Here is a 15,148-nt window from a genome sequence, read left to right on the forward strand (position 1 = left end):
GGCCTGATTGACTGCTGCCTACCTTAAAAACGCCAGGCAAGGCTGCCGTACCACCCCTAAACATCCACACTGTGCGGTGTGTAGCTTCCACATTATGTCCACAGACTTCCCATTAACTCAATGTACCAGTTTATAATGTCATGCCATAACTATTATTTTATTTGTTTACTTTCTCTTTCAGGTTACTCAGTCGGGTAGCTTATAGATAAAGTATTATAGAATGTGACTTTTCCTTTCCAGTTTTTCCTATAAAATTTCCATGTCAGTTTTTCCATGCCGCATGGTGGTTTTTCTCACTTTTTCCTGGAGAGTTTGGTGGTGGGGGGAGCCTTCTTGCTTTGCTATCCTTATCCTTCGGCATGTAGAGTTAGATCTTGTAGCCATAGTTTTCTCTAACAAGCAGCCTCGAAAGGACCATAAGGTCTGTTGCTGTTTGCTTTCCTGTGTAATCCTCCTCCTCCTCCTCCTCCTCCTCCTCCTCCTCCTCCTCCTCCTCCTCCTCCTCCTCCTCCTCCTCAGCCGGCCAATGAGCGGGGACATGCAATGAGGTGATGGAGCCCTACCCACCTCAGGACTCTCTGAAGACAGCTGCAAGCTCACGTCTAACGACAACTCAAAGACTGTCAGTGTGCTTGGTTGTGGGTCTGAAAGTGAAGACTGGAGTCAGGCTGGTGGTGGCGGTCATGATGGGAAGAAGGGGCTGGCATTTATGGGGGTGGTGGGTTTGAAAAAGGAGTCAGTCTTCATCTGATGATAGGTGTGGTAATTTTGTCAGGGAATGACAGCATTCCTGACGCCCGAAGATCCATGGCCAGCTTGAGCGGCACCAACTCTCTGTCATAATGAGGGTGCTTAGCATATTTCAGCACCTGCACAATGCTGGCCCGCAGCGCACCAAGATGAGGGAGTGATGGGGTGGCCAGAGTCAGGGCCTTTGTCCTCTTCACTTTCCTCTGTCAGCCCTGCAGAGATAGCAACAGTGATCTCCTCATCAGACAACATCTGATAACCTGGATTGCCACTGTCGTCGTCTAGCCAATCCCTCACATTGTTGACGTTCACATCCTCTCCTGCGTTTTGTGGAAATTGTCCACGTCAAATCCTTCAAAGTTGTGCATGGCCTCACATCGCTGAAGGAGACGAGACCAACCACATTCCAAGGTTTTGATTGAGACTTCCTTCCAAGCTTTGGCCTAGTTGGAAACCACAGACTTGGTGTTCTAACGCCGCAGATTCTCCAAGGTCCGCTCCCCACATGTGTTGACCCCTTCCTCATCCTCAAGCACCACCATCATCTCATCAAGGAACCTCCGACAGTACAGTCTCTTGGCTGCTACGATAGCATTCTGGTCCATTGGTTGAATGAGAGCAGTCATAGTAGGTGGCAGAAGCATGCACCTGATACGGCTGACATCAGCAGCCAAATCCTTCTCTGACGGATGCGCAGGGGCATTGTCGAGGATCAGGAGAGCCTTCACTTGGCTGCGAGGGATACCAAGTTCCTCCGTCTGATAACAGATAACCTCCTTGACAGAGTGTCTGTGGAACCAATTTCTGAAGATCTTTGTGATAAACCAGACCTTCACAGAATGGTACCGCACAACAGGCAGGCTATCCATCAACCCATGGAAACAATGTGGCTGTTTTGCACGTCCAACAATAACGGGTTTGAGGCAGTGCATTCTGCTATCATTGGCACAGCACAACACTGAGACACATTGTTTGGAGAAGTTCCGACCAGTCACAGTCTTCTCCGTCTGTTCTACCAGGATGTTGGTGGACACGGAGTGGAAGAACAAGCATTTCATCAGCATTGGACACCTGACCGAGAGCCCTTCTTCTCGATCAGACGCTGCACTTTCTGGCGAAATGGCTCAGTGTCCCCCACTGTCGCGTCCAAAGCCTTGCCATGTGCCTTTCGGCCAGAAAGTCCATATCAAAGTCTGAACTGGAATAACCAACCATCAGATACCTTGAAAGTCGTGCATGTTGTGCAGGCGTGCAAACTTCTCAGCTGCAGCCTTCAACTCAGTCCCACGTACAAGCATCCCATTGCTGGGGGAACCAAACCAAGGTCAACTGGTCAATGATGGTGTTGTGGGACTGGGTCGTCACCTTCCAGTTGCCTTTCCTAGTGATTTCACAGTAGTCCTGTCTGTACTGAGTCAGCTTGTCCTATTATTCTTAATATCAGACAAAGTTGAGCAGGGCAAGTCAAATTCACACAGAATGCGTGAAGTTGGCCAGCCCACATCAGCCTTGCCCAAAATCTCACGCTTCTTCTCCAGAGTCAAAACCCTCCTCTTTCATTTCTTGGGTGGTGATGGGGCCATCATCACACATACAAGAATGCCACAGAGGAGAATTAAGACCTGCAGAAGGTAGGGCACCTCCACAAACACAATAATGGAAGCTGCCATTGTTTTACCTCAGCCAAGCACATCCACACACGGAGAGACAAAGGCAGGAACTGAAGTGCTGTAGCACTTGGGAGTGTACGGCATTGCCATGTCTCTACCCACGCTTGGCTATGAGCATTTAAGCAAAAAGCGGCAGGCTGACCCACGAGTGCAAGGATCCTTTTCTCTCGCCCAGGCAAATGTCACAATGTACATCATGGGTCTAATGAGTGGCCAAGTAATCCGGACGGCGATGCGATTTTGACCATTTGGTAAGGGGGCAGATGGCTGGGAGTTTCCAACTAATCCAGGTGGCCAGGGGGATTTCAATCATATGGTAGGGATTCATATAGCCATTCTTGCTCAGCATGTGGGTCACGCTTTGTCATCTTCATGCGCTGCCAGAATATTACCATTGATCAAGATGGCTGGGGGATTTCCACCGTTTGGTAGGGATCCATTCAGCCATCCTCGCTCAGCTTGTAGGTTATGTTTGTTTTCCATGTGTGCTGCCAGTATGTTTCCGCTGATCAGGGTGGCCAGGTGATTTCAACCATACGGTAGGGATCTGTACAGCCATTCTCATTCAGCTTGTGGGTTAATGTCTATTACCAGCTCGTGGACAGAGGCCAGTGAGGCAGCCAACAGCCTTTTTTTTTTTTTTTTTTTTTTTTTTTTTTTTTTTTTGTAGGCCGGCCTGGGTGGCCGGGGGATTTCGACCATATGGTAGGGATCTGTACAGCTATTCTCACTCAGCTTGTGGGCTGTGCTGTGTCTTCCTTGCGCACTACCTGTATGTGACTAGTGATTGGGGTGGCTGGGTAATTTTGATCATACGTTAGGGATCCGTACAACCTTTCTCGCTCAGCTTGTGGGTTAGGGCCTGTTACCCACGCGTGGACAGAGGCCGGTGCTCCACGGAATGGACTTTTTTTTTTACTTTGTTGACCAGCCAGCTGGTTGCCGAAACCTGAACTATGTCCTGTTACAGACAAATAAATCCTGATATGGTTATAATAGAGCTAAAGCTTAATGAATGGATGCAGAGCTTGACCGGATGCGTATTGTCCGGATAATTGAGGGATTATTGTATATAACATCAAAAAGTATATTGTAGATCAATTATATCAATACATTTACATGTTAAATGTAATGTAACATATGTAGATATACATACAGTAGTGCACCAACTTTCGCTACAGCAGGATTCGCGGAATCCACTTTCGCGGCATGCACCAAATATTCCCTAACTTCCACTTTCACTTGAAAAAAATCGATTTTCGCGCACAAATTTTGGGTTTGGGACAATATTTTGAACTTTGAATTTCCTGCACCGCCCGCCCGCAACCCACCGCCATCTTGAATGACGTCATGTCAACACTCTGTCCACCCATTCCCGCCATCGTGTACGAGCGTGCTAGCTCCATTGTGTTGGATTCTCACGGTTCAATGGCCTATACTATACCTGGTAGTGTGGGGAAAGGGCCTGGTGGTGTGGGGGGAGAGCCTGGTGGTGTGGGGGGAGGGCCGGGAGGCAGTGGTGGTGATAAAAAGTGGCCGGGACATTCAAAGTCGGGAGGAAACGCCTCGGATACTTACCCCCAACATCCATTAAACACCTCAACCTGGTCTCTGTGGTATGTTTCTCCTCATATAATGTGTACTGTACAGTTTTTATTGTTTGTATCTCACAATGCAATGTACAATAGTGATTTGATGTACTGTATTGCAAGTGAAAATGAAAATCTGATGTTACTTTAGGATAACCGGGAACCAATTAGCCTTTTTGCCATAAAGACAATGCCCCAACTTTCGCTAATTCCACTTTCGCGCATTATTTTGGGACCCAATTAGGCGCGAAAATTGGTGCCCCACTGTACAGTAAAACTATATTAGAGAAATTATGCTGTAATTTTCATGTTTGAATGGGGTGACTTATTTTTTTGTATATCTGTGCTACTTCCATGGTTATGTTTAGTTTTAGAACCATCTCTAGCTTTGTGGAAGTTCTAACTTCTCCAACTGTAAAAGTATTTCCAAGTTGCATAAGGGTGCCTGGATGTAGCAAAAAACATAAAATCCATCCATCCGTCATCCAATCCTACACTGCCCCATGAGGAGCGTAGGAAAAAACACAAGTAAATAAAAAAAAAACAATCATTTTCATGGGGTTATAGTAGCAATGCACATTAAAGAAATGTTATACTGTATTAGTTTTATGTGAAACTTAGCAATACAGTCACAAAATATATCGAAGACAAGTTAATTCTTCCATGTGAAACAGTGATATGGTACCATGGATATTTATAGGTATACAAGCACTTTGTTGCCCATCCAAGCCACTCATCACTTGTTCAACTCACACCTGTTTCCATATTGCACATTCTCCTGTGGAGATGCTTGAAACTCCAGAGAAATATGCCACTGCATTTTCCACATACACATAATGTAACACCAATGAGTACAATTATTATTAGGGGCCAAAGCACCCCTTCAGAAAATTTTGTTCAACATGAAATTGAAACTGGCTCATCTGGAATCCAATTCCAACTATTCTGCCAGGTTTCATCAAAATTCATTTTCCAGTCTTGACTGTGCTACACACACAGTTACAGGGCTGAATAATCAGAATGTAGGAGTTTTAAGTCCTGGACTTACTTATGATGCCCCAATTTTCAGGCCCCAAACCAGTGAAGTGCATAGCTGTAATGGGGTTCAATTAAAAAGAAACCTCAGGAATTTGATGGTAGAGTACAGTAAAAGCTCGATTAACCGGCATCCGATGCATCGGCACATCCGTATAACCAGAATGCAAATTTGATCCGGCATGAGGTCGAAAATATTTTGGATACTGGTGGGCAGTGTTTGGAAACTTCCAGTACTGTTGTTTGCAGATGATACTGTATCATTAAGCAAAAATGAAGGGGAACTGCAGGGCTCAGTGAATGAGTCTTGGAGAGTGTGTAAGAAAAGGAATCTGAAGGAAGTGGAAGGAACAGGATCTCCTTATCCTGTTCCATCCACTTCTCAGCTCCTGACCCAGTTCCTTCTACTTCATCAGCTCACTTCTTCAGCTCCTGACCTTTTTCCCTCCACTTCTCCTTCTCCACTGTCTGAATATTCATCTCATGATCCTGATGATCCCCCTTTAATTCTTGATTAGTTCTGTACAGGACAGGATAAAGTAGTGTATGCAGCTAAGTTTCCAAAATCATTTTGGCCTGTAATATATGCTAAATTTTACTTTAAATAACTTTTGGTAATGTTTGCTGGTGTGTGTTTAGTCCTGTACAATGTCTCTTGCTGTCTTTTTTTGTGTATTGTAGTGTACCTGTACTGTATCTTACCTGTACTGTACCTAATACTGAATAGTGTACTTTATGAAATAAAGTCCCAAGTTTGGTCCTATTTCATTTGTTTTACCTCTCAAAAAATTTCTAAGAGCAACATTCAGTTATCCGGAAAATTCCATATCCGGAATGGAAGAATCCCCATGCATTCTGGTTAATCGAGCTTTTACTGTATCATGGGAAGCTTACCATGTGCATTTTGAGCTACTTGCTGATCAGAATGGTTGGGATGGTAGGCAGAGGGCATTGCAGCTGGCTACTAGCCTCAAAGGTGCCACAGTGGAAATTCTGGGCCAGATGTAAGTAGAGGAGAGGGACAGTTATCAGTCCTTAGCAGAAGTACTGGAGCACAGATATGGGATCATGTACCAGACTGAGGTTTACAGAGCAAGATTCCGGAGCCATGTACAGGCTTGAGACGAATCCCTACAGCAGCTTGTTCATGATGTGGAGAGTATGGCATACAAGGCATACCCTGGAGCAGCACCCAACCTCTTGGGTGTTCTTTTGAGAGACCAGTTCATCGATGCTCATGACAGCGCAGAGCTGAAAGTGCAAGGGAAGCAGGCACAGCCCAGAAGCATGCAAGAAGCACTAGCCAGGGCTCTAGAATTTGAGTCCTACATCAGGTCTAGTATGTCCACTTTTCAGGCAGGTTGTTGTGCAGGATTCAAGGAAAGAAAGGTGCAGGTACATGAAGCGGAAAAATTTGAAGAAGTTGCTGGTACTGTGAAAAAACAGGAAATAGGAAAGAGGACTGCTGCAAGTGGAAGAGGGAATGGGAGAAGATCAGAGTAAGTTGCTGGTATTGTGAGAAGCCAGGACATTGGTAAGTGGACTGCTACAATTTGAAAAGAGAACAGGAGATCAGAGGGGGTTGCTGGTTCTGCGAGAAGCCAGGACACAAGAAGGAGGATTGTTACAAATGGAAGAAGGAGCAAGAATGGAACAGTGCAAGGAAACCCATGATTCCAACAAACGAGTGTTGGACGTGGTGAGGTGAGACGCCTCAGCCGTGATTGTCCGAATGAGATGAACAGCAAGAAGAAAGCTGCAGAAGATGAGACAGATGAGAGTAAATAACTAAAGGTTGGTGACATGAGGCAACAACCAACCAGTTTTTCCCAAGCAGCCCCACTATTGAGGAAGTGTGAGAGAGCCTTGATTGATAATGTGCAAGAAGACGGAAGAACAGACAGCAAGCAGTGTAATAGATATGGGAATCTTAGCAAGAAATGCTGCCAAACTGCAGTGATAGGGCCAGCGTCAGATGAAGGAGACCTGAAGAGGATGCAGATATACAATCAGTGCTAGAGTGGCTGCAGTGGAGCACAGTGCAACAATCTTGAAAAGAGGTTTCCAGGTTCAGCCCTGCGACCAAGAGCTACTGGAGTCAGGGAGACCTTCTTCATTTGAACCACGGACTCCTCAGTGGGAGACACCCAATGGCCTCAGGAAGTATTGGCAACTGGTGGTTCTGAAGAAAATGAGGTCTGAGATCTTGGATGAGTCCCATGACCAGATCACTAGTGGGCACCTGGGAGTGAGAAAACTCTAAGTCGCCTGTGACAGAGGTTCTACTGGACTGGCATGCGACAGGACATTGAAGAGTGATGTCCGGTCTGTGATGTATGCTGTGCCAAGAAGGGACCCAAGAAATGCGACTGCATCCCTTTTCAGTTGTACCAAGTGGGTTCACTGATGGAAAGAATCACGGTGGACATTGCTGGACCTCTGCCACTCACTGAGAGAGGAAACCATTTCTCCTTTCTTCGAAATCTCCATCCTAGGAGATTTCAATGTTCACCACTTTTGGCTGTTCTCTCCTTTCACTGATCCACCTGGTGAACAAGCCTACATCTTTTCTATTCTTAATGACCTAGTGCAGCTTGAACAGCACCCTACCCATATCCCTGACCTCCTTGGAGAGAGCTCCAAGATACTTGACCTCTTCCTTACAGCTAATCCTTCTTTTTCTATCTATCTATCTATCTATAGCCCGACGCCCTAATCCCGCAAAGGGTGGCTGCAGACAAAACGCCTCCAAGTCACTCTGTCACCCACCATTTGACTCCCCTCCCCCCAACTCACCCCCCCCTCCCTCATATACCTCTCAACTCCATCCCTCCACCTCATCCTCGGTCTACCCCTCCCTCTCCCTCCCTCCACCTCACCTACATACACCCTCTTAGTCAGTCTTTCATTCTCCATCCTTCTTTTTACACTGTTAATCTTTCCTCTTCATTGGGCTCCTTTGATCACAACCTTATTACCTTAATGTGCCCTATCACTTCGGTACGGCCTGTGGACCCTGCAAAGAAATGTCGGTTGTGGCACTTCGGAGCTGCTGATTGGGAAGCCCTCAGGCAGTACTTCTTTGATTATTCCTTTCATGACTGGGAGCCATTTGAGTGTGCCTTGCGCATTACGGAGGTTATTCTTTTGGACATGGAAGCATACATTTCCGTCTCATATCCTTTGACTAATGCAAGAAAGCCTTGGTTTAATCACGCTTGTTCTAATACTGTCCACAATAAAGAGAAGGACAGTTAAAGGTATTGGAACCATCCTACCCCTGAATTACATCATTTTGATGTTTCTGCCCAGAATCATGCTAAGTCTGTTCTTTGCTCTGGTAAAAATAATTTCATCCATACAAAATGCTCCCAACTCTTCAACTCGAATTCTCCAGCTCCTTCTGGCACCTTGCCAAAAACCTTTCTGACAACTTTACCTCTTCATCCTTCCTTCCTCTTTTCTACTCTGATGGCTCTGTAGCTGTTTCTTCTACTGATAAAGCAGATCTCTTCACTCAGACTTTCGTCTCCAATTCCACCTGAGACAATTCCGGTGCTCTTCCTTCATCACTTCCCCTCTCTGACTTCATCATGGCTGACATTAAAGTTCCTTCAGCTGATGTATTTTCTGCCATCACTGGCCTCAATACTAACAAGGCATATGGGCCTGATGGAGTCCCTCCTGTTGTCCTTAAGAACTGTGCTTCTGTTCTACCATCCTGTCTAGGTAAACTCTTTCACCTTTGTCAACTTGTATCTTTCTGTTTTGCTGGAAGTTTGCTCTCATTCAGTCAGTCCCAAAGAAGGGTGACCATTCCCAACCCTCTAACTATTGCCCAAGTGCTTTAACATCCTGTGTCTCAAAAGTTTTCAAGTCTAGGCCTACTCTGAACAGAAAAATTTTAACACATCTTTCCTATCATAACCTTCTTTCTAATCATCAGTATGGGCTCCGTCAGGGATGCTTCACTGGCGACGCGGCCATGACCCCCCAACCCCTTTTGCAATTATATATATATATATATATATATATAAACATTAAAATAATACATTCTCAGAGTACTTAAATTCCCCCTATCTACTTTTCATGTTATGGAGTGTATTCTGTGCCCAACTTTTCGGGTCCAGGTACAGTGGGGGCCTTGGGTTCTTTATTCTTGACCGGGCCAGAGTATACAGACAAGGGGATAGGGCCCAAACACAGACTATCCAAGGTTACATGTATATTAACAAATGAACAGAGTACAACACTTCACACTGAAGTACATGGCCAATCCTATATATAAATAAAACCTCGATATAACGGACTTCAATATAGCGGAATTCGCTTTTATCGGACCCAAGGAGCCAAGTGGACTAAATTCTTATGCGTCAGGAAAAGTCCAATAAAGCCAGAGGCAGTCCTCTCTTGGAATAAACGAATAAACAAACAAACGGAGGAGATACCATAACATCGGTTCCTCCTCTCTCCTCCTCCATACCTTCCCTTACTCCCCGTCCCTCTCCAGTGAGAGAGAGAGAGAGAGAGAGAGAGAGAAAGTAAAATTGAAAATGAACATAACTGTGAAAATGAGAGTAAAAGTGAGGGTGAAAGAGAGCACACAAGTGAATATGGAATGTCAAAGTCAGCAGAGAGAGAGAGAGAGAGAGAGAGAGAATAAATACAGAAATGACAAGTGGCGTCCCCTTGGCATAAACAAATGAGGGAGATAGGCATAACCTTGGTCCCTCCTCTCTCTCTCCTATATTTCCTCCCCTTCTCTCTGTCTCCGGGAGAGGTGAAAGTGAATGAAAAAGTGAAGGTTAGTGAAGGCATTGTGAAGGTGAAAGTGAAAGTGAAAGTGAAGGCAAAAGTAGAAGAAAGTGAAGGTGGAAGGTTAAAATGATGGTGAAATTGAAAGTGAAGTCAAAAGTGAAAGTGGAAGGTGAAAGTGAAGGTGAAAGTAAAAGTGAAGGTGAAAGTGAAGTCAAAAGTGAATTTGAAAGTGAGGGTGAAGGTGAAAGTAAACGTGAATGTGAAGGTGAAAGGTGAAAGTGAAGGTGAAAGTGAGGGTGAAAGTGAAGGTGAAAGTGAGGGTGAAGGTGAAGATTAAAATGAAGGTGAAGGTGATAATGAAGTCGAAAGTGAAAGTGAAAATGAAGTCAAAAGTGAAGGTGAAAGGTGAAAGTGAGAGTGAATGTGAAGGTGAAAATGAGTGTGAAAGTGAAGTTGAAAGTGAGGGTGAAAGTGAATGAAAATGAAGGTGAAAGTGAAGGTGAAAATGAATGTAAAAGTGAAGATGGCGAAAGTGAAGGTGAAAGTAAAGGCCAAGGAGAAAATGAAGATGAAAATGAAGGTGAAAATGAATGTAAAAGTGAAGATGAAGGTGAAAGAAAAGTTGAAAGTGAAGGCAAAGGTGTGAGTGTAGATGGAGGTGAATGTGATAGTAAAAGAAGGAAGGGCAAAAGTGAAGGTGAGTGAATAATTGTAAAGGTAAATGTGAAAATGTGAAAGTAAGGTTGCAAGTGAAGGTGAAAGAGAAATTCAAAATGAGTGATAGTGAAAGTGAGTGTGAAGGTGAAGGTGAATGTGAAATGAGCATGGAAGAGAATATGAAAGTGAATGTGAATGTCAGAGTGAACTGAAAGAGAAGGTAAAAATGAATGGGAAGGTGAAGATGAAGGTGACGACGAAGTCAAAAATATGTGAAGTAAAATAGAAGTGCCCAGTGCGGAGAGAGAGAGAGAGAGAGAGAGAATAAATGCATGAATGGCAAGCAAGCCTTTGTGCATAACAAAAGGAGAAGTCAAGGGGGGAATCCTGATGTCGCTTTTATGGACTTTCGCTTTTTTTGGACTGGCTTAGGCCCCAATTAGTCCGATATAGCGAGGTTTTACTGTATAAGTCACACTTACACTAAATATATACCACGATACAATACACAAACTACACTAGATATATCTAATTACAACACACATAGGGGTATGAGCACGATATAACCTTTAACAGTATATCACAGTATAGATGCACACGCGTGACATGAACGCAATGATACATCACTACACACCACACGTGTATGACATGAACGCAGTACAAGGGGCGTGGTATACCACAGCACAATCACCTATGCGATATAAACACAATACTTACATACAAGGTGGGGATATGGGGTCAGGTCGGTCATGTATTGCACGGGGGGGGGGGACACACGTTTGACAGCCGGGGAAGGGTTCCACTGTACCGAGGTATATTACTACAGCGTATATCGGGGGCGAGGTTTGATAGTTGTAATGCTAGGTGTTTTAGGGTCGGCCTCCCGTCCCTAGGGCACCTAGTGAGTAGCTGGGTTCTCTTTCTAGACCGGAGCTTAGACAAATAAGAGAAGCAGGACACAAAAACTCAAGGCAACACCTTGCATGTGTATTACTAAATCTTACACAGGAACGAGCAGATGTCACAAATACAAACAAGTTGGACAACTATAATCCTTGGGCTCCAGATATGGAATAATAGTATCACACAGGATACTGTACAGGACCAGATTGGTTAGAGGGAACATCACTTGAGCTAGACACTCATGTTAGTGGGGGAGTTTAGACTTCCTAGGCCGGTGGTGGTGGTTGTCTCGATTTCCCAGGGTAGCGTTAATATTTAACATTGGGCCTAAGCGTGACCTTATCGAGACGTGCCGTCACTGTTGCATAGAGTGTTCAGTGTACCATGGCCTGTAGATCACTTTTACATTACTTTACTATGTACCCGGGTGGAGCTGGCAGTACTGGAACTTCAACTTGGGGGCCCATGTATGATCTTCACTGTCTTATGGCGGCACTGTACACTATGGTAGGCTCGTCCTTCAGTGTCTTACTATTGCACAATCTTTTCCACCACTTTCTTTTATGCTCTAACCACCTGCCCACTTTACTCTGTCACTCCTACACTGTCTGTATGCTGCATGTGTTCACTTTCACTCACTGTCAGGTCGGATGTATCACAGTCAGGTGTAGGGGTGGCGGCGGAGTCTCAGCCTCCCCACTGACGGGGCTGGGATCTGCCAGGGGCAGCTAGGTCCCGGGGGCGGAGGACACCTTGTAGGGGAGTCCTCTCTCATCCGGGGCTGCTGGGGGCGTAGGGGCCCGAGGCTTCTGGGCTCGGGGTGGGAGTCCGGCCCTCTGGGCTGGGGCCGAACAGTTGCCTGAACTTCTGAGTCAGGCGCCTGATGGAGGATGAGGATCTCCGGTGTCTGAGTGCAGGGAGGTCCCGCCTGGGAGTCTGAGGGGTGGCTGGGAGGCTGCGGTCCCCACAGGTCGGGGACGCCATCAGGAGTGAGCTGCGGCGTCGGGGTCCGTCGGGGGCGTCTCCACCAGCTGTAGGAAGAAGAGCCCAGTGGTGGTCACAGGGCCTCTCCAATACTCCTCCAGGCTGGGGGCTTCCTCCAAGTCGTGGGTAGGTGGACCAAGCTCAGCGCCTGACAAAGGAGTGGCTTCAGGCCGTCTCTGCGGTAGGGCCCGGCTACTGGCTGTGGCTGTCTCGGGACACCTTCGGAGCGGCTACCGGCTGCCTCCTGCAGGAGGGTAGAGCGGCTACAGGCCAACTTTCCGGGGCACCTTCAGAGCGGCTTCTGGCCATCTCCTGACAAAGGCGGGAGCAGCTTCCGGCCATCTTCTGATTGACCTCCTGAGCGGCTTCAGGCCGTCTCCTGTAGGAGGGTGAGTGGCTACCAGCCGTCTCTCCAGGGGCACCTTCAGAGCAGCTTCCAACCGTCTCTCCAGGGGCACCTTCAGAGCGGCTTCCGGCCGTCTCCTGACGAAGGCAGGAGCGGCTACCGGCCATCTCCTGATTGGCCTCTGGAGCAGCTTCAGGCTGTCTTCTGTAGGAGGGTGAGCAGCTGCAGGCCGTCTCTCCTAGGGTCACCTTCCTAGCGGCTTCAGGCCGTCACCTGATGAAGGCGGGAGCAGCTTCAGGCCGTCTCCTCTTTTCCTCCAGGGCGGCTTCAGGCCATCTCTCCAAGGGGCACCTTCCGAGCGGCTTCAGGCCATCTATTGACAAAGGCAGGGGTGGCTTCAGATCATCTCCTAGTGTCCTCCAGAGTGGCTTCTGGCCGTCTCCTGTAGGAGGGTGAGCGGCTATCGGCCATCTCAGGGGTGCTGTTAGGAACTGGAGAAACAGTACCACCCCGGACTGATCTGTGGGCAGCTCGCCCAGCAGGTCGTCTTGTATTCCTGCTATGGTGGTGGCAGGCGAGTTCTATGTCATAAGGGCGTGCTGCCCAGGTGGACTTAAGCCGTTTCCGCCCGGAGCTCATTCGCGCTGTGTACACTCCTCCGTGGGCTCCTTCTGGTGGCTCGTTGCGGTCTGTTTTGATGTCCTGCTGCATTCTAATATAGAACTTGGACTTCCTGCAGTAATAGTGCATGACCCCTCTGCCCTAAGTGCCATCCACCTTACCCGACCTTGACCTGAGTAGTATCCTGTGCGATACTAACAACCCATATCTAGGCCTAAGAATTATAATTGTCCAATATATCTGTATTCGTGACATCTACCCATTCTGCTGTAGAATTTAGTAATACACATGTAAGGTTGTTGCCTTGAGTTTTTGTGTCCTGCCTCTCTCCTATTTGTCTAAGCTCTGGTCTAGAAAGAGAACCCAGTTACACACTAGGCATTAGAGGGAGGGGAAGCCGACCTTAAAAACACCAAGCACTACAATCTGTCTCTCTATCTATCTATCTGCCAGATGCCTTAATCCCTATATGGGTTGGCCACAAACAAATCGCCTCCACGTCACCCTGTCCCCCACCATTTCATTGCCCTGCTCCCAATTCACACACCCCTCTCTTATATACCTCTCCACTCCATCCCTCCTTCTCATCCTTGGCCTTCCCATCCCTCTCTCCCCCTCCATCTCACTCACATACACTCTCCTCGTCAGTCTCTCACTCTCCATCCTCTCCACATGGCCAAATGCACTATATCCCATCCAAATAATAATAATAATAATAATAATAATAATAACAACAACAACAATAATAACAATAATAATAATAATAACAACAACAACAATAATAATAATAATAATAATAATTAGAAAGGAAGTACAGATAATTAACAAAATATCTGCGAATAGGTTAAAATATGCCAGTCAATACATTTATTTGCGTTTTAAACCAGTATTTATGCAAAATACTCCCCCTGGAGGTAGTATTTTTTTTTCAAGAATATTCCCCCAGTATCCCTGCTTGTTGTAAAAGGCGACTAAAAGGGTTGGCGGAGGGTTAGTGCCCCTCCCTGGAAAACAACTAACTAAACAGACAAACAATAAGCCTCGGACAAGGACTGACCAAAAGATGACGACCAAGGACTGGAAAAAGGACATGGTAATAGGAACATGGAATGTAAGGGGAGCGAATGATGAGGTAAAAGAGAGAGAGATTGTCCAGGTGCTTGAGGGTGCAAAAGTTGATGTATGCAGAATAACTGAAACTAAATGGAGAGGTGAGAGTGTGAGAGAATGGGAGTATGGATGGGGTATATGTGCAGGAGTAGATGAGAATGAGAGGGCAAAAGAAGGAGTATGTATTTTTTTTTTTTTTTTTTTTTTTAACGTGTCCGACTCTGGGCAAAGGCTTCAGGGCCTATTTCTTGGGGGCAGTGACCTATCCCAAGGCCCAGTAGTCTTCCTACACCTCCACATGTCACCACTTCAGTGCTAACACCCACCATCCATATTGAATACATGCTAGGGCTGTCTCATACAGGATCGGTGTATTGGTATTAGCGGGGGTATTTTTACGACATGTCGGCGGGTCATCTGGTAAATCAGGAAAGTCTGCTTATAGGAAATTCAAATCCTTAAACTGTTCCCTGCCCCAGCCGGGATTCGATCCTGGGTCCATTAGGACTACAGGCCGCCTCTCTACCGATTCGGCCACCGGATGTGAGTAAAAGATGGAAGAAGAGCATAAGAGAGTATCGATCAGTTGGGTCAAGGATTGTGTGGGTAAGATTGAAAGTTGGAATACAAATGTGGGTGATTGTGTGTGTGTATGCGCCAACGCAAAATCGTGCAAGCAGAGTGAGAGAAGAGTTCTGGACAAATGTGGAAGTGTGCATGGAAAA

Source organism: Coenobita brevimanus, chromosome 6, assembly GCF_032717465.1.
Source record: "Coenobita brevimanus isolate Jiangsu-jjx chromosome 6, ASM3271746v2, whole genome shotgun sequence".
Lineage (NCBI taxonomy): Eukaryota > Metazoa > Arthropoda > Malacostraca > Decapoda > Coenobitidae > Coenobita > Coenobita brevimanus.